This window comes from Theropithecus gelada, chromosome 6, assembly GCF_003255815.1.
Source record: "Theropithecus gelada isolate Dixy chromosome 6, Tgel_1.0, whole genome shotgun sequence".
NCBI lineage: Eukaryota > Metazoa > Chordata > Mammalia > Primates > Cercopithecidae > Theropithecus > Theropithecus gelada.
This window is the reverse complement of record NC_037673.1, coordinates 142818225-142844708: the sequence shown is the minus strand read 5'-3', so window position 1 is coordinate 142844708 and position 26484 is coordinate 142818225.

The window sequence follows — 26484 nt, the reverse complement described above, 5'->3', positions numbered from 1 at the left end:
TAGATATAGAGTTTAATGAGTTTTAACAAATGTCTACAGTTGGCCTGGCGCTGTGGCTCACGCCTGTAATCTCAGCACTTTGGGAGGCTGAGGTGGGTGAATCACCTGAGATCAGGAGTTTGAAACCAGCCTCGCCAACATGACGAAACCCGTCTCTACTAAAAATACAAAAATTAGCTGGGTGTGGTGGCAAGTGCCTGTAATCCCAGCTACTCAGAAGACTGAGGCACGAGAATCACTTGAACCCAGGAGGTGGAGGTTGCAGTGAGCCGAGATTGTGCCACTGCACTCCAACCTGGGTGACAAAGTAAGACTCCATCTCAAAAAAAAAAAAAAAAAAAAAATTGTCTACAGTTGTGTAACTATAATAAAGATATAGACTATTTCTATCACTCCAAAAAGATCTCTAGTGCCATTTTATAGTCAATGCTCTCTTCCAACCCTCTTCTAACCCCAGCAATCACTGATCTGATTTCTGTCCCTTCAGCTTTCTCTTTTAGTGAATATCATATACATAGAATCATACATGTAATATTTTGTGTTAGACTCAGCATAATGCTGTTGTGATTCAGCCATGTTGTTGCACATATCAGCAGTTAGTTACATATTATTGCTGAGTCATACTCCATTGTACAGAAGTACCCCAGACTTATTTATCAAATCATCTATTGATGGTCATATGGATTGTTTCCAGTTTTTAGTGATTATGAATAAAACTTTTAAATATTTGCGTACACATCTTTTTGCAAGCTATGCTTTCATTTTTCTTGGGTAAATATCTAAGAAATTAATTGCTGGGTCATATGGTAACTTATGCTGCGTCATATGGGTTCTTTAACTTTATAAAGAACTTCCAAACTGTTTTCAAACATGGCTGGATCATTTGCCATTGACACCAACTATGTACAAGACTATTTTTCATTAATTATTAAAATTTGACAATACAACACGAACCAATTCTCATTATTTTAAAAAGTCAAGCGATACACAAATGCAAAATTCTCTTTTCTCCTTAATCCCTCTCCACTCCTTAAATGTGACTACTGTGATAAGTTTGGTGTTTATAAACATTCTTGCTTATATTGAAAAGAACTAGATGCTCTTTGAATTCACCCCTACCCTCCACCACCAAGTTCTAATACCTACTGCAAAGCATAATATGGTGGCAAGACTATCACCCACACCCAAATTTGAATCCTGGATCTGCTACTTTCCAGCTCCAAACAAAGCTTGTATATACACACACACACACACACACAAGGATACAAAGATGTGTATGTATCCATCTTAACTGTACATGTAGATCATATATATGACAATAGGAGGGATTTATGTCTCATAATACATTAAAATAAATATAAAAGAAGGTATTTTATATTTGTTTTAAAATAAAAATAATTAAATATATAAATATATATACTTGAGTTTCCATTTGCCATTCCTAATTAATATAGGTTTCTAATTTTTCTGCCATTTGTGAGCAGGAAAGCTTAACACACTAATGTATCAAACTGCCTTGGATTGCAGACGAGACACATTAGTATAAAATTTTCATCTAGAACTTTTTCTAGATTGTCCGGAAAAGTCTTTAAGAAAGCTTTCAGAATATGAAAAATAGGAGCAGGGACTAAGTGATCCTATAGAAGATGTGTGTAGTTAATTTCTAACACTTATAAATTAGCTATATTAAATAAATAAATAAATAATTTGGCTGTATTGACCAAATGCAGTCATGAATTTAAACATAGTGAAAACCAAGTAACCTATCCAAGGATATTTGCTGTAGGATTTTTATGATGACAAAAAAAAAACCAAATGCCAATCAGAAAGGAATTGGCTTTTAAAAATACTGTAATCAGGCCTGGAGCAATGGCTCATGCCTATAACCCCAGCACTTTGGGAGGCCGAGGTGGGCAGATCACCCGAGGTCAGGAATTTGAGACCAGTCTTGCCAACATGGCAAAACCCCGTCTCTACTAAAAATACAAAAATTAGCCAGGCATGGTGGCACGTGCCTATAATCCCAGCTACTTGGGAGGCTGAGGTGGGAAAATTGCTTGAACCCTGGAGGCAGAGGTTGCAGTGAGCTGAGATCGTGCCACTGCACTCCAGCGTGGGCAACAGAGTGAGACTCTGTCTCAGAAAAAAAAATAGTTATGAATAAGTTATGAATAATAGTTATGAATGAGATAAAGTTAATAAATCATATGTAACAACACAGAAAACAGTGCATAACATATTGTTAAATGGAGAAAGAAGCTTCCCAAAGTTTTCATATTATAATCTCATTTATATATTTTTTTAAATTTTATGTAAAATATGTGTGTGTCCAGCCTGGCCAATATGGTGAATCCCCATCTCTACTAAAACTAGCCAGGTGTGGTGACACACACCTGTAATCCCAGCTAGTCGGGAGGCTGAGCCACAAGAATCGCTTGAATCCGGGATGGGGAGGTTGCAGTGAGCCAAGATTGCACCACTCCAGCCTGGGTGACAGAGTGAGACTCTGCCTCAAAAAAAAAAAAAAAAAATACGTGTGTGTGTGTGTGTGTGTGTGTGTGTGTTAGTACTTTTTAAAGTCTAGAAAAATAAACAACAAACTGGTTACATGGTAATTTATTCAAGTACTTGTAGGTAATTTATTCAAGTACTATTTCTATTTTATACATGTGGGTTGTACATATAAGTACTGTTGGATTTTTTTTTTACTGAACTCAGGACAGCCCTAGATCTGATAAGGAGGAACCCCTACCTTAGACCTTATGTTTAGAAAAGACACATAAAAAGGCAAATGTATTAAAGAATATATGAAATCAGGTGACCATTGCAGATACCCTAAACAACCACTCTGGTGACTAGCACCATTCAGGCCATAGAAAATGCTCCTCAGTCCTGGAAACACAAGACGACCGCCCAAATGTCATGAAGAATCACAGGTTGTGCTGCTGCCAGCATCACAAAAGGACACTGCTGAGGAATGTGAGTCCAAGGAGAATTTAAGCTGTGGAAGCATTTAGGTAAAAGACAAATTAATATACTCCTCAAATCTTTCTTCTCAGGTGTCATGAATGCTATAGATTCTTAGAAAATAACACAGCATTTCCCAGGGGTAACGAGCATCCATTTTCTTGCTTTCTTCAAGTTCCAGTTTGTGGGTGTGTAAGTACTCACAAATTACTGCAGTGTTTGCAGCAGTTACACATAGCAGCTAAAGAACCTTTTGTAATTTAAAAAATACTACTTTTAATTTTTTATACATTGTCTAGACATAGCATGCTTGAAGCATGAAACATTGAATGCAAAAATTGCAGATAATGTTTATGAAAATATGTAATGAGTAAACTAAATTTAAAACTAAGTAAAAATTAAGCTTCATTTGAAATTTTATTTAAATATTAGTACTCATTAATTACTAGTTGTATTTTACCCTTAAACTTTAATCAATGATTTTAGATATTTTAGCAGAAAAAAGTAACTTTTTTGACTAAATAGGAAATGTTTTTAATTTTTTAGTATTTTAACATTTACTTTAATGACATTTTTGATGAAATATATTCGAATTTGGAACCCTTTGAATATGGTTACATTTTATCTTAATTCTTTATCTCACCAAGAATAAGAACAAGTTAAGATTGTGCTAGACCTACAAAATGTGAAAGTGAAGCTCAGAAAAATAAGGATGGAAAAGAAAAATGAACATATTCACCAAGGTGGTCAGCTGTAATTTTTTTAAATTGTGAACTCCTGAGCATGACCCACATACAATTCACAAACATTACAAATTCCTTGTTCAGTGAAGATTTAGTCACTGAGCAAAACAATGAAAATAAAAGTCTTCTGAGCAAATCCACAATTTGAACAGATCAGATCAAACACCTGTAACTTCATGTTCTTTACATGAAGTTTCTTTCATGATTAAAACAAGACAATGAAAAAGATATTTTTATGTCAAATTCACAACTCAAAGGAAACAAGTGCAAGTGTGGTCTGCCCATTAGATGATAAAGAAATTACAGAGAAATTGGCAAATTTGACGAGAAAGATTAAAAACTTTTTGCTTCTTTACTGTTTATTGGAAGGTGATCCTAGAAAAGTATGTCAGAGCTTTCTGAAATCTGAGAACATTTCCAGAAAAACATAAGTTGATTTAAATTATTGGTTATAAATTTTTCATTGAATAAAGTTGGCAGAAAAGTTAATATTTTGTATTATTGTAAACTTTTTTTCCCAATGGAGAAAGAAACTGTAGAAACTTTTTTTATATTCTTAAAGACAAAATATTTTGATACTATTATTACATATTTCAGTCTGTCTTCACAGACAGCTTTGTCCAGTGAAAGAATCTGTGACTGGAAATATTTAGGTTCTCAATAAAAAGAATACAAAATGTTATTTGACCCCGACCCAAAAAAATGCACATGCAAATACTAGAATGGAAAAAGCCTGAAACAACAAAAATGATCAACAGTATTCAACAAATAAACAAAAAAAACCTAATACACAATATTGCTGTGATATTCTTAAGAAAACAGTATTAGATGTGCCATACTTAGGCAAGCTTGTGTGGAACAGCAACAGTGCGATATTCATAGAAAACAATGGAAATGTTCTAGTCTAGGAGAAAAAATAACTTTCAAATTTGATGCCAAAATAGCCACACATATAACATAAATAAAAATGAGTTTTAGGCCAGGTGCAGTGGCTCATGCCTGCAATCCCAGCACTTTGGGAGGCCATGGCGAGCTGATGACCTGAGGTCAGGAGTTCGAGACCAGCCTGGCCAACGTGGCAAAACCCCATCTCTACCAAAAATACGAAAAATTATCTGGGCATGGTGGCATGTGCCTGTAGTCCCAGCTACTACGGAGGCTGAGGAGGGAGGATCGCTTGAACCTGGGAGGCAGAGGTTGCAGTGAGCTGAGACTGCACCACTGCACTCCAGCCTGGGCAACAGAGCAAGATCCTGTCTCAAAAAAAAATTTTTTGAATTTTAAAAGATCATGTTTCTTTAAATGGACAATTCAAAATACTATTAAATGTGACAAAAGATATTATCGGTACAATTTTTAAATTAATTTAAGTAAATTATGTTAGGACAAAATCACACTGAGCAACTACTATTTATCTTCTGATGTACCATCATCTGATGATGGGCAGGCACATTTGCATCTGGTAGTTCATCAGATGATAAAAATTGAAGTGAAAATTGTGTGTGTTGTTGATTTTATACCTATTGTAAAAAGTAGAATTGAAAATACAATTCTGAATTTTAGACATTGATTTCAAAGAATAATGATGGCAAGCTAATGATAATGGCAGTTGGTAAGGAGCAAGCATTTGTTATGAGCCGTGTATGATACATAGTTTGAATTTCTTATAAAGGGACATGTTCTCAGCTGTGTCAAATAGGTGATTGCATCTTCGGAACAATTAAACAATCACATAGGATGTTTTCTGTATCTGTCCAAAGAGGAAACAACTTGAAAAAGCTGTTATATTTGTCACTAAAACACTTTTGGACACACAAAGGTAATGCTGACTAAAAGCTATTAAAACAACAAAATTTAATTTACACCAGATAACAAGATGTACTGGAAGAGTATGAGAAATAAAACATAATCCTTAAATAAAAAGAATCATGGTCGGGCGCGGTGGCTCACGCCTGTAATCCCAACACTTTGGGAGACCGAGGTGAGTGGATCACGAGGTCAGGAGTTTGAGACCAGCCTGGCCAATATGGTGACACCCCGTCTCTACTAAAAAGACAAAAATTAGCTGGGTGTGGTGGTGGGCGCCTGTAGTTCCAGCTACTCGGGAGGCTGAGGCAGGAGACTTGCTCAAACCTGGGAGGCAGAGGTTGCAGTGAGCCAAGATTGCGCCACTGCACTCCAACCTGAGTAACACAGCAAGACTCCTTCTCAAAAAAAAAAAAAAAAAAAAAAATCATGATCGTTTTTTAGATTTTTAATTTTAGGTTTGGACATACATGTGAAGGTTTGTTACATAGATAAAGTGTCACAGGGGTTTGTTGTACGTACTATTATATTACCCAGATATTAAGCTCAGTATCCAATAGTTATCTCTTCTGCCACTTCCTCTCCTCCCAGCCTCCACCCTCAAATAGACCCCAGTGCCTATTGTTTCCTTCTTTGTGTTTGTGAGTTCTCATCAGTTAGTTCCTACTTACAAGTGAGAACATGTGGCATTTGGTTTTCCATTCCTGCATTAGTTTGCTAAGGAAGGAATCATGATCTTTGGCAGAAAATTATTTTTGAATCTGCACTATCAACAGCTATTTGGTAGAAACTCTTGTTTTTAATGATGTTAGCAAAAGCTTGCAGAAATTCCAAAAACTTGAACCAAATAATGAGTTTGGCTCTTTCGCCTTTCTATAATTAAATTTTTTTATTTAGAGAAAATAGTTACTCTAAATTGAAATAAACTGCATATGAAATATGTAACAAATGTGACATTTCTATAAAATATAAGAAAATCAGAACAAGTAAACAAAAATGTTTGCATCACTATAAAAGAGAATATGCACATACAAATAATCCCCAAACTAATATCTGTTGAGACCACTTTAAGGTTATTAAAAGTAAAAAAAAGAACTTACCAAAATATTTTGTGGATCTGGATATTGTTTGTAGAGAAGGTAAAAATTGCAATGTAAGTGATAGATTTATATTATGAAATTAAAATTTTTATAGTATTTTCTATTATAGCAATAATTTATTATAAGACCCCATCATAGTATTTGAACTTTATATGTAAAATCCATTGCTAATTTCTGAATGTAAATGTTACAATAACTTTGACAATTTCAGTTGCTATTGACTTAACAGCAAGTTTTCTCCATGATGAAATTAATTTAAAAATAAGAATACCATGGCTAAGAAAGGGTGCTGAATTTGGCATTATTATCTTTGAACATAAATTATGTAAAAATCCTGATTGTAAGAACGTAACTGTAATTTTGCTAAAATGAAGACAAGAAAAAATAATTTTTACAGAGCAAATATATATTCATGTATGAATTATGTATGCCTTTGTTATTATGCATCCAAACATCAGCCAAACAACAGAACTGCCAGTTATGTGCAGAAAACTAAAGATCAGTCAACTTTAAAATGTGCTGATATTCAGTCATATGAAAAATAGTTCTCAACTTTGTTTCAAAAGTAGAAGGATACATCATATTTTTTTTTAACAAACTGTTAGTTTGTTTGTTAACAAAAAAGTTAACAAACTCTAGGCCCACAAATTTAGGGGTAGGTCTGACTGAGCATATGTTATTTTTATAATTAGTGCTAGTAAGAACTGCTGTTTATTAAATGTTTATTATATGTTGGGCACTGAGCAAAGTACTTTTTATACAGTAGCTCACAGCACCTCTATGAGTTAATTTCATGTTGTAGCTAAGGAAACTGAGTCACAGAAGGGTCAAGTTACTTCCCCAAACATCATCAATGAGAATCAAGTGGACATTTACTATACCTACTCTGAGATGGGACTGCCTGTTAAAGGCTGACAGATCACTAGGAAATATTCTTTATAAATGCAAGGCCTCTGCTGGATAATATCTGTCCCTCTACCCCAATTCATGCAGCCTGAAACTCCACCATTATGCATTGATTCCTCTTGACTTTAAAGCCTTTTCAGTCTCCAAAAGAAACCAGTGGAAATGCAAATGCCCCCAGGGGATATAAGAGGACAGCATATTAAGCCAGTATTACTTCTCCTGTATTTTCCACCAAAGTAACCCATCAAACCAAGAGTGAATTCTTAACCCCCAGGAGTCTGAGGACTCAGCCCAAAGGATTTTGATCAATTTCTTTTAAGTCTTATGCTGTCTATTTAAAATCATGCCTATATGCTTTTCCATACTACATATATTTTTAACATAAAAATGTCAGCTCTTCAAATAAAAATGATGCTTCACAATAGACTCCATGTTCGTCTTGGAGTTCAAGGACTCCATGGCGTACACACTCCTGGTTTGTGAAGCAGAGCCTTAAACTACTGTCAGTGGCCACCACTGTGGAGTTTCCTTAACCCTCAGCTGAGAGGAAGACCCAGCAGAAAATGGAGAAGAGAATAAAGGCCTCAAGAAGTGGCAATAATGACGAGAGGGGAGGAACTAGAAGTGACAAGGCGCCTGGGGTTACCTGCTTCCCAATTTGGTTGAAGACCTGTCCTGTTGGTCTTTGATTTTACTCAACTTTCTTAGTCATTTCAAAGCCTACCTTTGACTGCTTTAAAGGGAGGTAAACTGTCTGTCATTAGAAATGTGCAAGAAGACTAGACAGCTGCTTGCTTTGACATCTATGGGTTGAGAGCGGGGACAGTGGGCTTCAATCAATGAATAGAGGAAACTTTCAAATTTGATGCCCTATAATCCTGATATTTTGTTACTTCTCTGAAGCATGAGTTTCAAGAAAAATATACTCAATTCAATAAATATGTATTCAGCACTTTTCTAAGTGCCAGATGCTGGGCGGTGGTGGGCAGGACAGTCTTCCCAAAACTCATAGTTTGCTGGGGAGAGACATAAACAAGCAGGTAGTTCAAGTACAGGTTACAGGCTCTCACAGAAGTACAGAAGTTATGGAAGCTCAGTGGAGGGGCACCAGGCTTGGATCCTGGTAGCCTTCCAGGAAGAGGTGACATTTAAATCAAGATTTGAAAAATGAGGAGGAATTTACTCAGGTCCTCCTGAAAACCACTGCAGCTAGCTTCAGGATTAATTTCAGGTGGTTTCACCAGATCCCTTCTCTGCCCTGCTACATGTTATTCATTCATTCTACTTGTCAGTTCAGGATATTGAGGGACAAAAGACTGACTTTTAATTACCAATTGTAGTCATTGAAGATGCAGAGAGGACAAGTGGCCCATCCCCACTGTACAAAACTACACAAGCGATGGGGACCAGACGCCAGGTTTTTGGCATTAAAGTTACCAGGCAGATCCTAAACTCACTTAAGATATTCGCAGCTGTTTAACCAAAGGGAAGAGAGGAGGGTGATTCATGGTGCGTTTGCCTCCTGGGCTGTGAACACAAAGGAAAGGAAATGTTGTTAAGGGAAGAAGCAGGCTCCTCCTTGCAGTAGTATGTTTTTCGGTCGTCATGAGGTAGACAGCAGGGCCAATAACACAGCCTGCAAAATTTCCAGCTGAAAAAAAAAAAAACCAAACCCTTTGAAGTGGCTAATGAATACACTCTTTTTAACTTACTCCGATCTCATTGCTGAGAGCTGTGCAGTTGCTCCTGGGCAGAAGTTTCACTAATGTAGGGATGTTGACTGGCCACTGCATCAAATATTTATCAAGTCACAGATGGGAATCTACAAAGAGTTTGCAGAGAGGTTTCGTGTCTCCCTTCGGTTCTAGGGGAAGCACGTCAGCACTGCAAAATGCAAGTCCACAAATACACACTTTTAAGCTTATGCATAGGGTTGCTGATCCATTTTAAACAGGTTAAATGGGGCCAATTTAAAGGGAATCTCTTTTCTTAAAGTAAAAGCAGCATGTTTTCATTGTAGACATTAAAAAAAAAATCTCTCACACAAAAAGAGGGAAATGGAATTCACTTATAATTTTACCACCCAGACCTATTGTGTATTATACATCTTTTATTTTATTTTTTTATTTTTTGCTGTTTATAAAAGACTCACTTTTTTTAACTTTTAAGTTCAGGGGTACAGGTGCAGCTTTGTTACAGAGGTAAACTTGTGTCATGGAGGTTTGCTGTACAGATTATTCCATCACCCAGGTATTAAACCTAGTATCCATTAGTTATTTTTCCTGATCATCTCCCTCCTCCCATTCTCCATCTGACATCTTTTAAATAAAAATTAAATCATATTGTATCCAATATTCTGTATGTATTTTATTATTTTGCTTTTCCATACTTGTCTCATTTAACAACACAATCTTACCATTTTGCATAATATTGAGTATTTTTCTCCAATATATTTTCATATATTTGCACAGTATTCCAGTGTATAAATATGCTATGATTTACCTGGCCAACCCCTTGCCATTCGATATTCGTGTCTAGCTTTTCTATGCAGTAAGTGATTATTTTAATGGAGATCCTTATAACCAAATAATTATTTGTGCCCAACTATGATATTTTCTCTGACATATTAATGAAAAAGGAATTGCCAGGTCAAAGAGTTAGCCTGATATACCAGTTTATATTTCCGTCATCAGAGGATAAGAGGGGTAGGGCTGCCATTCTTAATGGGCTGTCAGCTTGTCCATCTCAACTAAGATGGTCTAAGGTCACTGAGAGGTAGATATTGGTCTAGGAGTTTGGGGGTTGGTTGGTTTGTATGCTTGTTTGTTTTTGTAACAGCCTCCTTGAAACTTGAACGTTTTTCCTCTTTAATTTAACAGCTATCTTATTTCTCTGGTCTCCCATCTTTATTTAGTTACACTGGAGAGAAAGAAGGATCTCTTCAATGGTAAACAGCAGCGCCTGGGTTCAATAAGGATTTATGGCTTGCTGTTTTGCATTGCTAGTAACCACAATTATAATGCTGGGCCTATCAATATCTTTTTCCTCTAGCAATAGAAGGCAAGCTGTTTCCTGCAATTGAAGTCTCCTAGAACAGAAGTTCGCTGATAGAAAAAAATAGGGAGGAGGGGGGTTTGGTAGGATAAGGTCACTAGCTTTTTGTTTTTCCAAGGAAAGCTATCGGAACAATCATAATCAGCAATGGCCATCTATTATCATTAACCAATTACTAAAGAATGGGCATTATAACACACTCGTGCTCATACAAAAATAAATGAATAATAAGAAAGTTTCAGAATAAACTACCTTCTTACCTAAGAAAGAACAATTGGACTTCTTGCACTGACATATACACTGTCCTTATTTTTTCTTCTCGCAAATGATTTGAAAATATCACTTTGGATTGGCATCAGTCTCTAGGCCTTGGCCTGAAAGCCACCATCTTAGAGGATTGTGACCATGTCTTTTATTTGGAGCAGGGTCTAAACCAGTCCTTTTCCTCCTTAGACAGGAAAGGAGAGGAATCCGCATTTTCCCTTCCAGGAGCCTCTTCCTGCTTGCTTGGTCTATGAGGTGTTCCCAGATTGCAGTAATTTGGGTACCGTTTTCATGACTTGCACATACCCACAAGCTACTTATTATTTATTTAGTATTTGTTTTCAATCAACACTGTTTTAACTTCAAAAATACATTTATTTCAAAGGGAAACTTAATATCTCAACCATAAATGGAAAACCAATATTGCTTGTCATAAATAAAGCAAAACACTGATATTAGATTCTAGCTTCTCAGTTGTGCCTGCCAACAGCTCTGAGCCAGAGTCCTGTGCTTTCTTGATTTCTAAGGAGAGAAAGAGAGAGAGGTTAGCAAGTGAAAAGTGTTAAAGATATATTAGCACGAATATGAGACTTTGCCCTTGACAGAGCTGAAATGATTAAGGCAGATATGAAATGGAAATACATTTCTCACTAATTGAGGTCACTATTTTGATGCTCTGTGAGCCACTGGTAGGTGTCCCGCAATTGAAAATACCAACAAAGTGGAAAAAGAGCTGGATTTGGTTTTGAGCCCTGCTTGGCCACTGCTGATAGCAAATCTTTGGGCAAGTCACTTCACTTCTTAAGTTTCTCCAGCTGTAAAATGAGATGATAATTATCTATATCTAACAAGAATTGTGAAGAATAAATGAGAATACTGAAAGCATCTCGTAATCTCTAAAATGCCATACAAGTCATGAAAACATCATCCTTACTTGTGGAGCATTTTTATTTATGAGCATCAGCTCTTTTCTCCGAAGGCCCAGAATATACTGACAGGCCCAACAATCACTATAGCCTAAAATAAGTAGATGAAATAAAGCCTTTAAAAATGAATTACTGGATCCCGTATCATTTGGAATAGGTCCTTGAGAATTATAGTTATTAGGTGCAGTGGCTCACTCCTGTAATCCCAACACTTTGGGAGGCCAAGGTGGGAGGACAACTTGAGCCCAGGAGTTGGAGACTAGCCTGGGCAACATAGCAAGACCCAGTCTCTACAAAAAATTTAAAAGTTAATTGGGTGTGGTCGCAAGCACTTGTGGTCCCATCTATTCAGAAGGCTGAGGTGGGAGGATCACTTGAATCTCGGAGGTTGAGGCTGCAGTGAGCCATGTTCATGCCACCGTGCTCCAGCTGGGGCAACAGAAAAAAAATATAGATAGATAGATAGATAGATCAATAGATAGATCGATAATAGATAGATATAGATATATGTATATATAATTATTTGATCAATGGCTCTAATTAGCAGGAACCAGGTCTGGCTTGTTCACTTCTATGTTCCTTGCACCTACTTCAGTGTCTAGCACATGGGAAATTTTTAATAAATGGTGAATGATACACTCCTAAAATAATGTTGAATGAAAAAATGAATGAGTGAATGAATTAGTGAATGGCTAAATGAATGAGATTGCTTCTTATACTAATATTAGACCTTGGTCTTCGTAATAGATATCTGTTGTTTTTTGCCACCCAGCACTGTATTAATCATATTTTTTATTTTCTGTGTTTTATGATGCTTCAACATCTTGGGGTCTGGTGGACCTGGGGAGGGACTGCCCATGCTGGGGGGTAGCTAATTCCTAGAGATAGCAAACTTGCCTTGGAGCACCCCTGTGATATGCAAACCAACCAATCCCTGGTCCATATCCCCACCCACCTCCTTTCATTAGGCTATTGCGGTCCAGGATACTATCCCTCTGCCCTAAATCACCCAAGGGTCAGGTACTAGACAAGGGACTACCCTTTCACCCAGAGACCACCCAAATTATTCAAACCATGCAATCCTAATTCCGCCCAACTGCTTACACTACCTTACCCATTCTTTCTCTTAAAAACCAAGGATAAAGGTTTCACATGAGCTTTCCCCTCCCTCCTACCTCCTGCCCAACCCTGGTGCCTCCCCATGTGGTCCTGCATGGCATGGTAAGCAACATGGTTCCTCCTCTTGGGAACTATGAATAACAAACTCTTGTCAATGGCAATCGCCCCCGATCTGTTGGCCACACCGTAACGGGGTAAAAACAAAATCCCTAGTACATTTTAAAATAAGTACTAACCTTGAGGGCTCACCCCAACTCTAATCTCAATTTATTATTAAAAGGGAGTGGCTCTCACCTCCATTTAATGGAAAAGTATACAACTCAATCAACACATGACATCATGATTGTCTCAGAAATTGACACGTGACCACACTAAAGTTGCAATGAATCTTTTTCTGGGACAAAATCTCATATGTGTTTTTTTCCCCCTCTTAGATTGGAAACGGGAAAGCTGTTAGGTCTACACCTATGCAGTAATTTTGCTAGCTAGAGGCAAAAAGCCTGTTTGAAATGGAGCCAACCAGTAAAAGCAATGCCAAGAGACAGAGGGAGAGAAATCAAGTTCTGATGGTATCATCTGAGTCAACCCTACTCCTGGACTTTTCAGTTATCTGTGTTGAAGCCCATTTATATTGGGTTTATTGTACTTACATGTAAAAGATTCCTGGCTGGGTGCGGTGACTCATGCCTATAATCCTAGCACTTTGGGAGGCCGAGGCAGGTGGATCACAAGGTCAGGAGTTCGAGACCAGCCTGGCCACATGGTGAAACCCCGTCTTTACTAAAAAATAAAAAAATTAGCCAGGTGCAGTGGTGGGCGCCTGTAATCCCAGCTACTTGGGAGGCTGAGGCAGGAGAATTGCTTGAACCCAGGAGGTGAAAGTTGCAGTGAGCTGAGATCATGCCATTGCACTCTAGCCTGGGCGACAGAGCAAGACTCTGCCTCAAAAAAAATAAAATAAAATGAAAGAGAGAGAAAGAAAGGAAGGAAGGAAGGAAGGAAGGAAGGAAGGAGGAAAAGAAAGAAAGAAAGAGGAAAAGAAAGAAAGAAAAAGAGAGAAAGAGAGAAAGAGAAAGAAAGAAAGAAAGAAAGAAAGAAAGAAAGAAAGAAAGAAAGAAAAAAGAAAGAAAGAAAGAAAAAAAAAGAAAGAAAGAAAGAAAAAAGAAAGAAAGAAAGAAAGAAAGAAAGAAAGAAAGAAAGAAAGAAAGAAAGAAAGAAAGAAAGAAAGAAAGAAAGAAAGAAAGAAAGAAAGAAAGAAAGAAAGAATCCTAACTTATGGGGTCTTCTTTTTCTCTTTTCATGATGCCCAAAGCCACACATGGAGATATTTAAAACTGTACTTTGAACTAAGTCAGTTCCATACTTAGTGTACGCCAGGCACTGTGCAGGATCCTAGGGATACAGCATCTAATAAGACCCTTAAAGAACTGCAGTTTGAATGGGAAAACAGCCATGCAAACAAGGGGAGAGTGCAATAAGAGCATAGAGGTTCAAGCAAAGGCAGTGGAGTTAGCAAAGGAGTAGTCAGATCTGCCTGGAGGTCCTCCTCTTCTTCAATCCTATCTTAGTCCCAGCCTTGGCTCAGGAGGTTCCTATGAGTGTGTCTCCCACTTTAAGGAGGATCAACCGAAACATTGAGTGCGTGCTGCTTGTGCCACTAGGCCCATGCTCATTTCGTTCTTTCAGTTCCTTTATAGAGAACTAGAAGAATTACCCCCTCATTCCTCTATTCAGAGGCTTAGCAGGGACAAACAACCCCACCCAGCTCAGTGGTAGAACCTGAACTCAAATGAAGGCTGTATGACTCCAGAGCCCATGCACTGCACTGCTATGCCACTCCCCAGTGTTTGCTGAGTGCTCACTGTGTGCCAGACTCCAACTCCAGACCCCACTCCAAAATTATAAAAGAGAAAGTAGCATTGCAGAAGTATTTATTTATTTTGAGACGGAGTTTCGCTTTTCTTGCCAGGCTGGAGTGCAATGGTGTGGTCTCAGCTCTGTGCAACCTCCCCCTCCCAGGTTCAAGTGATTCTCCTCTCTCAGACTCCCAAGTAGCTGGGATTACAGGCAACTGCTAACATGCCTGGCTAATTTTTGTATTTTTAGTAGAGACAGGGTTTCACCATGTTGGCCAGGCTGGTCTCGAACTCCTGACATCAGGTGATCTGCCCACCTCAGCCTCCCAAAGTGCTGGGATTGCAGACATGAGCCACCGTACCCAGCAGCATTCCTTAAAAAAAAAAAAGAAAGAAAATGTTTTTTCGGATGGTTCTTACTGTGCCACCCAGCAGGAGTGCAGTGGCACAATCATGGCTTGCTGCAGCTTGAACTCCTGGGCTCAAATAACCCTTCGCAGTAGCTGGAACTACAGGTGTGCACCACCATGCCCAGCTAATTTTTTAAATTATGTATAGAGACAGGGTCTCTCATTGTTGCCCAGGATGACCAAAATCACTCCTTCTTGTACAACAGAATTTGCTATTGGATTCTGTTAACATTATATTCCCGTGTGTGTGGAAAACAATAGGCAACTTAGAAAAATCTTTTTTGACACACAAGTTATTTTGAAGACCACAGCTAGTGAGTACAAGGTAGTGTACCTGTGTATGGGCACGCCCTTGCTCAGGACCCCGAACTGTTATCTCAGACGTCTTCACCTGGCGATCCTCTGAGAGATGGAGCAGCCAGATGCAGCATTAAGTGGAGAAGAACCTCCTGGGCCCCAAGATCAGGATTGCCTGCGGTTGAATAGGGCTAGGCGAGATCTCTGACTGACACCGGTCAGCGAATTGTGCCTTTGCTTCCAGCAGAGCATGTGGGGCTTCTGAGGATCTCAACGTGCCTGATGGGGGCACCGGAGGCAGCCTGAGCCCCAGGCATACCGGCCACCTTGGCAGATTTCCTTTTTAAGCTTCATGTTGGCTTGTCAACCTCATCATCCCAAATCCGTTAAACAAACAATTTATTAGACTGGCAGCCCCTCTGGATGCTGCAACTTTTATTTAAAGGACTGTTGGCTTTTCTATTTTCGACTATACTGTAATTATTTTCTTTCCAGAGGAAACAGGGTGCATCTTTCAGCTTGGGGAAGAAGTGTATTACTATATGGATGTGGACATGTAGTTCATATGCTGGCTATGAATATTCATAGGCTCTCTTAGACATATCATATCAAATCTGTGTGAGGGAATTAGAATTTCACTTCAAAATCAAAGCTGAGTGGGATGCTTTTAAATCAGCATTAGGTTTTTATTATAAATGAATATACTTATATTAAATTTGGATTTGAATTAGATGTAATTCACACAATATATAATTAGATAACTTGCTTTCTTCCCTTAATGGTATTTCTTGAAGACCTTTTTATGATCATTTAATTTTCATCTTTTGAAATAGATGTGAATAGACACAGTGGATTTTGTAACACATTACTGCTTCCTTTATTTCAAAATTGCTATTTTAAGTTTCTTGACAACTGAGAATGATTTTTTGTGGGGGGGGGGCACTTTTTCAATGATTGGTCAGGAAAATTGGGATTTCACTGCCCTGTTTCAGTTCCTGGAACTCAGTTTTTATTCCTGTAGAATTCTGTTTTTTATTGTTCATTTGTCATAAGAAATATACAAGGCTTAATCATAAGAGCAACTGCCATTTGGCAGTGCTTACTCTGTGCTATGGACATCACAGCTTGTTCAAGACTCATCACAAACCTAGAGGGCTGATATTGTTTTTTCCCCTCACTTTAAAGATGAGGAAACTGAAACTCAGAAAGATCAAGAAATCGTTGGGAGGCCGAGGCAGGCAGATCACCTGAGGTCAGGGGTTCGAGACCAGCCTGACCAATATGGTGAAACCCAGTCTCTACTGAAAATACAAAAATTAGCTGGGCGTGGTGGCACACACCTGTAATCCCAGCTACTTGGGAGGATGAGGCATGAGAATCACTTGAATCCAGGAGGCGGAGGTTGCAGTGAGCTGAGATGATCATGCCATTATACTCCAGCCTGGGTGACAGAGTGAGACTCTGTCCCCACCACAAAAAAAAAAAAAAAAAAATCTTACCCAAGAAACCTTGCTAGTGAGAAAAGGAGTTGGGTCATTTGGGTTATAAACTGAGCCCAAAGTCATGCACTTAATCTTGGCTGAAATATTCCTTCATTCCACCAACATCTACTGAACCCCTCAAGGTGCCAGCTGCTGCTCCCCACAGTGGAAGTACTATGGGGAACAAGATAGACCAAGCTCCCGGATCTCACAGAGCTTATTACCTACCCAGCACCCCTATCGAACCTGAACGGCAAACCTGGACTTTCACCCACAGATGTGGTGGGAGGGCCACGTCTTGGATATAACCGGATTCCTCGACTGGTTCGAAACCAGTGCTGAGCATTTCTGAGTTGAGGGCTGGGATTTATTTCAATGCCTAGTGTGGTGACTGAATCATTGTAAATCCCTTAAAGGTATTGGTATTTGGAGTTGTTGTTTGACAGTTAAGCCTTCAAAAAAGAAAGGGGGAAAAGTTGCTTCCGAAGAAAACACTTTCTTTAAATAGCCCTTTAATGGCGTTTCAGCTTTGGTTTTCCTCTTGATCTGCATTTGCTCTTCTTCTCCCTGCACTTGCAAGTGCCTGACATAACACAGGATGGTTCAGAAGGGACTGCCATCTCATAGACCGCCTCCCACACATTTCCATCCTTCCCTGCGGTAGTCAAGGACCAGGGCCCTGGCCCCTCCCACTCTGGAGGCTGTCACCTTCTAGACTGGCTTCCCTCTCCTCCCCATCCCCAAAATAAAACAACAGGGGAGATAAGACGGTTGCTACCATCTCAGGCCTTGCCGTCATTTTACAGCACTGCCTCTTGATCAGCAAAAGAGGGGAGATGAAAAAGACCCATCAGCCCCGCCCGCAGTTTCCTGTCTTCATCAGAGCTGTTTCTTCAGCCTCCAAAGCATTTGGAGCTTTCTCACAGCAGGAAACTAAAATGCTTTTTTCCCAGACATGATAGCTTAGGTCCTCCCCAAGCAGTGGGACCTGTCTGTCTTCCATTGGAATCTTTCATCTTCCCTTACATTCCCTTCTTTTGGAGCTTCTTCAATAATTGATGGCATTCTGAGTGGCACATCCATGGCATCTGCACAGTAGAATCAGGGTGGGAAGGACGGGGCAGAGTAAGGCGACACGGCTGTGGTCCCTGTCCTAGCTTCAGCCCTGTTCTCTTCTTTTCTGGATGCCCTCCTCCATCTCCCATGCCCAGCACACTGTCCATGAAAGGGGCTTGTCTTAGGTTCTCTAGACTCAGAGGCTGAGACGGAATTCTTGTGTAAATGATTAATTGAGGGAAAGTCCTGAGAAGAAACCTATAGTGAGGGGGTGGGGATGAGGAGAAAAGCAGTATGGGGCAGGAGAAGGGGCTGGGCAAAGATGGGGTTTAGGAAAAGTCTAGCCTAGACCTGGTCCCAATGGGAGGTCTGCGGCATCCGCTGCATCTCAGAGGCTGCCCTGCCCAGCTAAAGGGGCTGGGCTGTTACACTCTCCCATCAGTCAACCAAATGTCACGCGCTGCCCCAGGGTGGGGTAAAATGTCCCAGGCACCTCCCACCAAGAGGCCTTCGTAACCAAGGATAGTGCTTTCAATAAATGAACAAGCATGTGAGCCGCTAGCAGCCAACATCTGGGGGATGGATGCTCTGTGCTGGAATGATTAAGCAGTTCCATTCATGCTAGTGACATCCCTTAATGAGCTCCCCTACCTCCCTCCCTCTCTTCCCCATTCTTTCCTTCGACAGATATTTATTAGTAAACCAATCGTCTTGGAGTTTAGAGTCTAAGTAAGGGGGCAGGCAGTGAACATGTAAATGAATGAGCACAAAATAATTCCAAATTGTGACCATTGTGAAGGAAATAGAGTACCACGGGGAGGATAACAGATGATGGGGAAAGAGACTTATTTTAGGACATCAAGGAAGGCTTCTCTGAGTAGGTGACTTTCAAGCTAGGACCTGAAGTGAAGAGAGAGGAAAATTCAGTGGTGAGAATCTAGGGTGAAGAGGATTCCAGGGAGGACAGGCAGCAAATTCAGGTCCTAGGAAAGAGGTTTGTGTGTTCTGAGGACTGATGCAAGATCAGAGATGAGTTGAGGGCATTTGGCTGGGCCCAGATAATGCTGAGCCTTATAGGCTGTGGGAAGACGCTTAGATTTAATTCACTTGCAACTGGAAACTTTCGAAGACTTTTAAGCAGGGCAGTGATGTCAGCTGGATATTATACAGTTGGATTGAAATTTTACTCAACCACATTCATACGTGCAAAAAAAAATGTGGTTTCTTGACTTCCTCACATGGATCCAGTCTTAGACATTTCCTAACTTAAACAGAAACTTGACTTTTCAAGATTCATATCTCAGTCTTTACTGGTCTAAACAGTCACCTTTCCAGAACATGCCAGGATTTGGTCTATCTCCTCCCCAAGATGGCCCCTGGGATATGCGGAGGTTACACACAAGTCCTTGTGGTGGCCAGGGAAGGGCCTTAGACCTATGTGTAGGTCCTTGTGAGGGTCTCAGAGTTCCCTCTAGCCTCTGCCCTTGCCCTCCTGAAGTAGGATTTTCCCTGATCCCTTCACAGGTGAGAACTAGAGTGTGGACACTGGAACTAGCCAGCTGCTTCGGCACCGACAGGCATGAACTCCATGCTTGAACTGCTGTGTTCAACCCCTCATGGGAGGGCGCACACAGGTGAGCAGGTGCAGGAGCCTGGGTGAGCACTTTTGGGCACCGGCCAGAGTGAACTTTGTGTGGGGCCCTGCAGCAGTGTCTAGGGGGCTGCCTGTGAACCCTGAAGACCCAGAGGGAGTGTTACAGTCAGTGGTCTTTTAGCTTTGCTGTCTGCAGATGGTTTAAGTGTTAACAGCTCAGTGGAGTGTCAGTGTGACAGCCTTTTGCACTGTGCTCATGCCACCCGAGTTCTTGTCCGGTGTCCAGGAGGAATGAGGTCACACAAATGAATTGAAGATGGTAAATGCAGGGGATTTTATTGCCCATGAAACTGGCTCTCAGGGGAAGGCGAGTTGAAAAGGGGATGGAGCAAGAAAGTCATCTTCCCCTGAAGTCGGGCCGGACTCCTCTCCAAAGCTACGCCATCAGGCTGTCCCTCTGAAATCAGACCACTTCTCTCCAATGTCCTACCATCGTCTCTGCTTCTCCTCCTTCTGCTACTGGCTGCTTCTTCTCCCTCTGCTTCTGGCTGATCCTGGGGTTTTAATGGGCACAGGATTGGAGGTGGGGTGAGCCATCAGTGGTTTTGGGAAAGGCAACATTCGAGCAGGAAAACAGGGATGCTTCTCCTGCCTCTTTTAGCCCTGGTAGTGTTCCCCAACCTCCAGCACCCCAGCCCCATGAACTTGCCCCAACCTTGGTCTTGCTAGTGCTGCAAAGCTCTCTGCAGTCTGCCCTTGGCTCTCATTCAACTCTTGACTTGAGGGTCAGCATTGCAGCCCACAGCTTTCCATGATCAGTAAGTTTTCCAAATAGCTACATTATATCCCTCCACAGAGCACATGGGAACTTCTGGACACTTTCCATGCTGTAAGGGAAACAAGGGTAGACGTTTTGTGATTTAACTCTACCTACTCTTGCCATGCCACCACTTTTACCCTAATGTGGCTGTTCCACATTTATCTGGATGATACATCGCAAGGCAATCTCCTTTCAGAGTCCAAATCAGAAGACTGACTAATCTACCTAACAGGGGAGATGGGGCACATATGCTTCACCGTCTATGTCCCCTAATTTTAACCCCAGTCCCCTGGAGTGAAACAAGTTGCTTTCCCTTTTCTTCAGCCTCTGGTATGGACTCTCTGCCTCACTTTATCCCTCCTCCAGAAGTAACATCACCATTCACTCTTAACAGAGGTTACAGGGGCAGATTGGCTGTTTGAGACCCTCCTTTATGGGGAAAAGAATGATACACTGGTTTAATATTTTAAAATTATTATTGCTGTTATAAATAGTATAAAACTATCACTCCTATTGCACTGCAAAAATGGAAGAGGATAAAGCAAAGATACCAGTTGGAAGCTGGTCTGCAGCTCTCCAGGGAAAAGGTGTTAGCAGTTTGCACCGGAGCTGTAGTGGAGCTAGAGAGAAGTGACCAGACTTGATACATATTTTGGGAGTAGATCTGACCAACAGTGTATTTAACAGGGATTCATTGAGTGCACACTCTGATCAAGGCCCTGGAAAGACACAAAGATGAGGGCATGGTCCCTGCACTAAAAATGCCTACGAAATGATAGGAAAGAAAAGAGTATAACACTAAGTTAGCTGTAGCTAGAATTGTGTATAAAGGAGATAAGAAGTGGGAATCACCAAGGGTAGACTTCTTAGGTCCAGTGATAGTTAGTGGATTTCAATATCACCATCCCTGTAACGCTTGTGTGACTGTGGGTAAGTTACTTAGCGTCTCTAAGCCTCAATTTCCTCAAGCAAAAAAAAAAAAAAAAAAAAAAATTGAAATAATAAAGTCCACTTTATAGGGTTGTATGACGACTCAATGAGATGATACATAAACCACTTAAAGTATGCACTGGCTCATAACATATTTTTTATCATCAAACAATTTAATTAAGCACTGATATTAGCCATGTGCCCTTACTTTACTTCCCTATAATGTACTTCCCCCTGACGGTATACTTTTTACATCCACAGGAGAGAGTCCAGACCATGCAGTCTTCCATGACAAAGATAATGTCAACCAGTGGCTAGCATCCATCCAGCACTGCCTGGCTAACGCTTGTATAGAGGCTAAGAGCTGACCCGTGCCATTATGAAGCCCTGGATCTGATTGGAAATGAGGCTTTATGTGTATGAATAACAAACAACATAAGAGATAATTCGACTTAGTGATGCATTCAACAAATAATTCTTGAAGGTATACAGGGTGATAGTGGGCTTATTCAGTCCATCCAGCTGCCCTCCTTGGGAGACGTTATCAACCCATTTTACAGATGAAGAAACAGACTGAAAGGTTAAAGTAATTTACTCAAGACCACACAGCTAATAAGTAGTGGATATTGGTGTGACTCCAAAGCTCACATTTTTATGTGTTATCAGCCAGTCGGTAACTACTTATTGACTGTCAGCTGTGTACCAAGGTAATGTACTGAGCTCAGGTTACTCAATTAGAGCTGATCAGACTTTGTGACACAGACATGAAGAGGAGAAAAAAGTCACACATGTGTTGTGACTGGAAGGAACGCTGGGCATTAAATGGGGCACAGACCAGCTTGTGTGATTCTGATACAGGGGACGCAGCATAGCTTAGAAGCAAGGTTTGGAGGCAGGAAAACCTGAGCTTAATTCTAGCTTTACTCACTAGTTGTGTCCTATTGGCAAGTTTATTTTCCTCTCTATGCCTCAGTTTCTTCATCTAGAAAATTGGAGAAAATAGCTACTTCTTAGGGTAACTGAGAGCATTAAATGAGATGGTGTATGTGAAGTGCTTTGTCAGTGCCTAACACAGTCACTGCTTAAAAACTGTAGCTGAGCAGGGCACAGTGGCTCATGCCTGTAATCCCAACACTTTGGGAAGCTGAGGCAGAAGGATCACTTGAGCCCTGGGGTTTGAGACCAGCCCGGGCAACATATGGAGACCCCCATCTCTAGAAAACATTTTAAAAATTAGCTGGCTGTGGTGCACACACCTGTAGTCCCAGCTACTCAGGAGGCTGAGGTGGGAGAATCACTTGAGCCTGAGAGGTCAAGGCTACAGTGAGCTGTGATTGCACCACTGCACTCCAGCCTGGGTGACAGAGAGAGATGCTGTCTCAAACAAACAAACAAACACCAAAAAACGTAGCTGCTGTTGTGATAGTGGATAAAATTGGGTATAAAAGGTAGTGAGCAACACAGGTTTACATTTCATTGTTTTTTGGCACAACCCAGCCCCATGAAAACTTGTGTAAGTTGAATAAATGTATCTCATGAATGTGCAGTTTAATTCTTGCCTGCTCTATCCATTTAAATTTGCCCTGTGGAGAGAGTTTAGCTTCTGGATGACAATTTAGACAGGCCTTATGTTCACCCCCTGCCCCCAGTTAGGCCTGGATTTGGGGAATGGGTTGTGCTAGGCTTCTTTAAGTACTTCTAATTCTCAACCCCCATCCCTGACTCGTCAGGGTAAGGGAGCAGGAAAGTTCTCCCAATAGTACTGCTCAGTGCTCCCTAGAGAGGGCAGAAGCGTGAAGCTGACTTCCTCTTGGGGGGCTTTCATGGGTTCTTGGGAGGCCCCCATCAATGCAGATTGCTCGCTTCAGTTTCCTTGACATGAATGAATGCATTCCTATTCTGGCTGATTGCTCATGGCTCCACCCATAGCCCCCGGGCATCTTGGATTCCACTTCCAGCTTCTGTCCATCAAGGTCCCCTTGCCTCTTCAGGTGGTCCTCTTGGGTAGCATCTAAGATGGCCCCATACTGGCTTTCTTTTGCTCGTGGTCCGTATTTGGTCACAGGAAACACTCATGCATTCTTTGCTCCATTAAACTCCAGGAGAGGAATTATTTCTCAAGTTGCAGCCCTCCAGTCAGGGGCCAGAGGCCACTCTAGCCAACCTCATTTCCCATCCTTAAATTTCTGAGACACAACTCACACCTGTCCACCGTACACCACAAACACCAAAAGACTCATTTTAAGCTCTTTGAGCTATCTGCTTAAAGTCATTTTCCTTAGGCTTCAGATAAAGTGCAGCTCCCACCCCCTCCTTGGGGTGAAGAAATCCTCTTCAAAAATCCTCTGAGTGCCAACTCCTGGCTTTTTTACACCCTTGAGGTAAGTGAGGGGTTTCTCAGTACCTACTTTGAAAATGTTTGTATTTTGTTCCAGCACCTCCCTTTAGAAGGTACCTCTGCCAAATTTTCCCTTTTAATGTCTTATTACACTTAGAACTCAGAGAATGAGCTAATGACTCATCCTCCCTGGTGGTGGGTGGGAAGGCGCCCTTAAACAGCCATTACAAGCCCTTGGTTCTTGTCCTAACCTCAGTCCAGTTTCTCCAGGTGACCTTGGGGCAGCCCTTTCATTGCTCTGGGTCTCTGCTTCTCCTCTCAGTGAAATGGAAATCAAATCTCTGTTCTCACCCTCTCTCCAGGGAGGTATTGTGAGGAATAATAAGGCAATGCCTATAAAGTGCTTTAAGTACTTCGGGGAAAGACGTTGGCTAAATACCAAATGATAATAATAACACCGTCATCATCATTCACATTATTATTCATGGGTTGAGAGGAGAAAGCGGTTGCTGATGGTGTCTTTGCTCTGTGGGAAGAAGGACTTCAGGCCCCAGGATGTTCTATCAATAAGTCAAAGCCAATAAATACCGAGCACTGGAAGTGGAAGTTATCTAGCCATAAAGGCTGAATGTACATGCCCATTTGTATTTGAAATGACAACAACCGATCCGATTTCTCATTTTTTATTTTTATAGCTAGTGTTCAGAGCAGCTAGAATTGAGGGGAAATTGCATTTCTTTTCAGGGGGATGGGGGAGCAAAGGGCTCTTTTTAATATATATATATATATATATATATATATATATGATTTTACTACCCACCACTCTCTTGTTAGAATGCTTTTTTTTACTCTACTCCTCCCAAACCCTCACCTCTACTATCCATTCCACTTATTTCTGAGTCAAAGTTCTAATCAGCAGACAGGTTGTCAGTGGTAGAAGATGAGCAGAGAGGATCAGAAGTGAGCCATGGGGAGAACCAGACTCAGAGCTTAGAGAAGAGAAGGAAGATGCTCCCTCCCCTAAACCTCTGATCCAGTCTCAGTTGTTCATCAAAAAAGAGAGTCACATACTTCAAGCACTGTGCTAGGCACCAGAGCTAGGTTGGTGAACAAGAAACAACCCCTGCCAGAATTTCAGCCCCTTAAAATCCTACAAAATCAACTTTGGGGGCCAGGTAGGATGGCACAATTCAGTGAACAGCAAGGCCTTTATCTGGCAATGTAACTCTCAGGGGTGATAATGTCGTATTACCTTGAGGTGCGTTAGCCCTGAGTGAGTCACAAGTTTACATTTCTGGTTCTAGAGAAAAGCGTTTTCACCACCACCCGAATGAGCAGTGTATGGTCAGGAATCCACAAGATCGCTCCCCAATGCACACACATCTTAAAGCATGTGGCAATAAAAGCTGTGGACTTTAAGAAGACAAGGTTTCTGTTCAAGTGCACTGCTTCCCTCTTAAATTCCTCTGAGACCCAGTTTCTTTATCTGCAAGTTGAGAATAAAAAGAGTGGCTCCATATACTTTCCAGACGTGCTGTGGGTGTGAAAGGAAATGATGAAAGCAAGGGTAGCTGTGAACTTCTACTCAGATGGAAGTTACTGTGGCAGAACTGCTGCTCACGTTGTGCCAGGCACCTTTTTAGGTGAACTAGCCCCTGGACCTGTATCTGGAGATTTAAGCACTAAGCCAAGCTGCCTGGGCAATGGAGGACTTGCTATGTTCTGTTCCAGGAGCCTGTGGGTGCTGAGGGAATAGGAACTCAGCTTTGTTATCTTTTTTGTTTCCAAATTTTATACAAACAGTATTTTTTTCTGGTTATAAAAGTAATACATAGGATCTTTGTAAACAAAAAGTTCAGACAATAAAGATATCAGAAGAGATTTTAAATATTACAGAGTATTGCCTTCCAAACTTTTTCGTGTGCATTCACACACATATTTTTTCCCCCAAAAGATGAGACCTTCATTGTTTTGCAATCTGGCTTTTTGCCTTAAGAATGTGTCCTGGCCAGCTTGCCACTACCTTATTTAAAGGGCTCTCTGACCAGGTCTGGAGCTCTCTTCTTGAGACATAGCATCCCCTTTGAGCTCTTCCTGCATCCTTTAAGGTCTCTTTGATGGGGTTCAGTCACTCCCAGTGGCTACAAAAAATGAGAAACTTCCCCCAGCTCAAAGAAATCCAAATTCGGTATATTTACAAGCCCCGCTTGCTAGGTTCTGAGACATTGACATCTTGTCATTTTTCCCCCTCTTTTTCAAATTTCAAGTTGCAGTTTGATGTTGAATTAAAAATGTTGCCAGGGGCTGCCTGCAGGGCCCTCAGGCTAAAACAGTGGCAGCATCTGCCAGGGGAGACCCACAGGTCCTTCTTCGGACCATGGCAACGTACAGCTGGCATCTGAGCCCAGCAAAGGAGGGGAGAAACGTGCATGTGAAGGGAAATTCAAGGATCACTACTTTTTTTTTTTTAGCTGACCTTATCAAGTGCTTATCCATTTTATTTGGAGTTTATGACTTAATGCCCATGGGGCATTTTGTGATCCGATTTTTCCAAAAGGATGAAGAAAGAGCAGCAACTTGCAGGAGAAAGGTCAGACCTTGTTAAACAATGCGACTGAGAATGAAAATAGGGGCTCCACGTACTTTCCAGAGGTTAAATGCCAGTCCTCATCTCAGGACCCTGGATGAATCATATGAAGGGGACAAACGTGGAGTTTATCAACAAATTTCTTGCATGCATTCGGGGTGTTTGCTGAGAAGTTCAGATGAGAAAATGCATGTGGACATGCTCTGGAAACAGGAAAGCTTTCTGCAGAT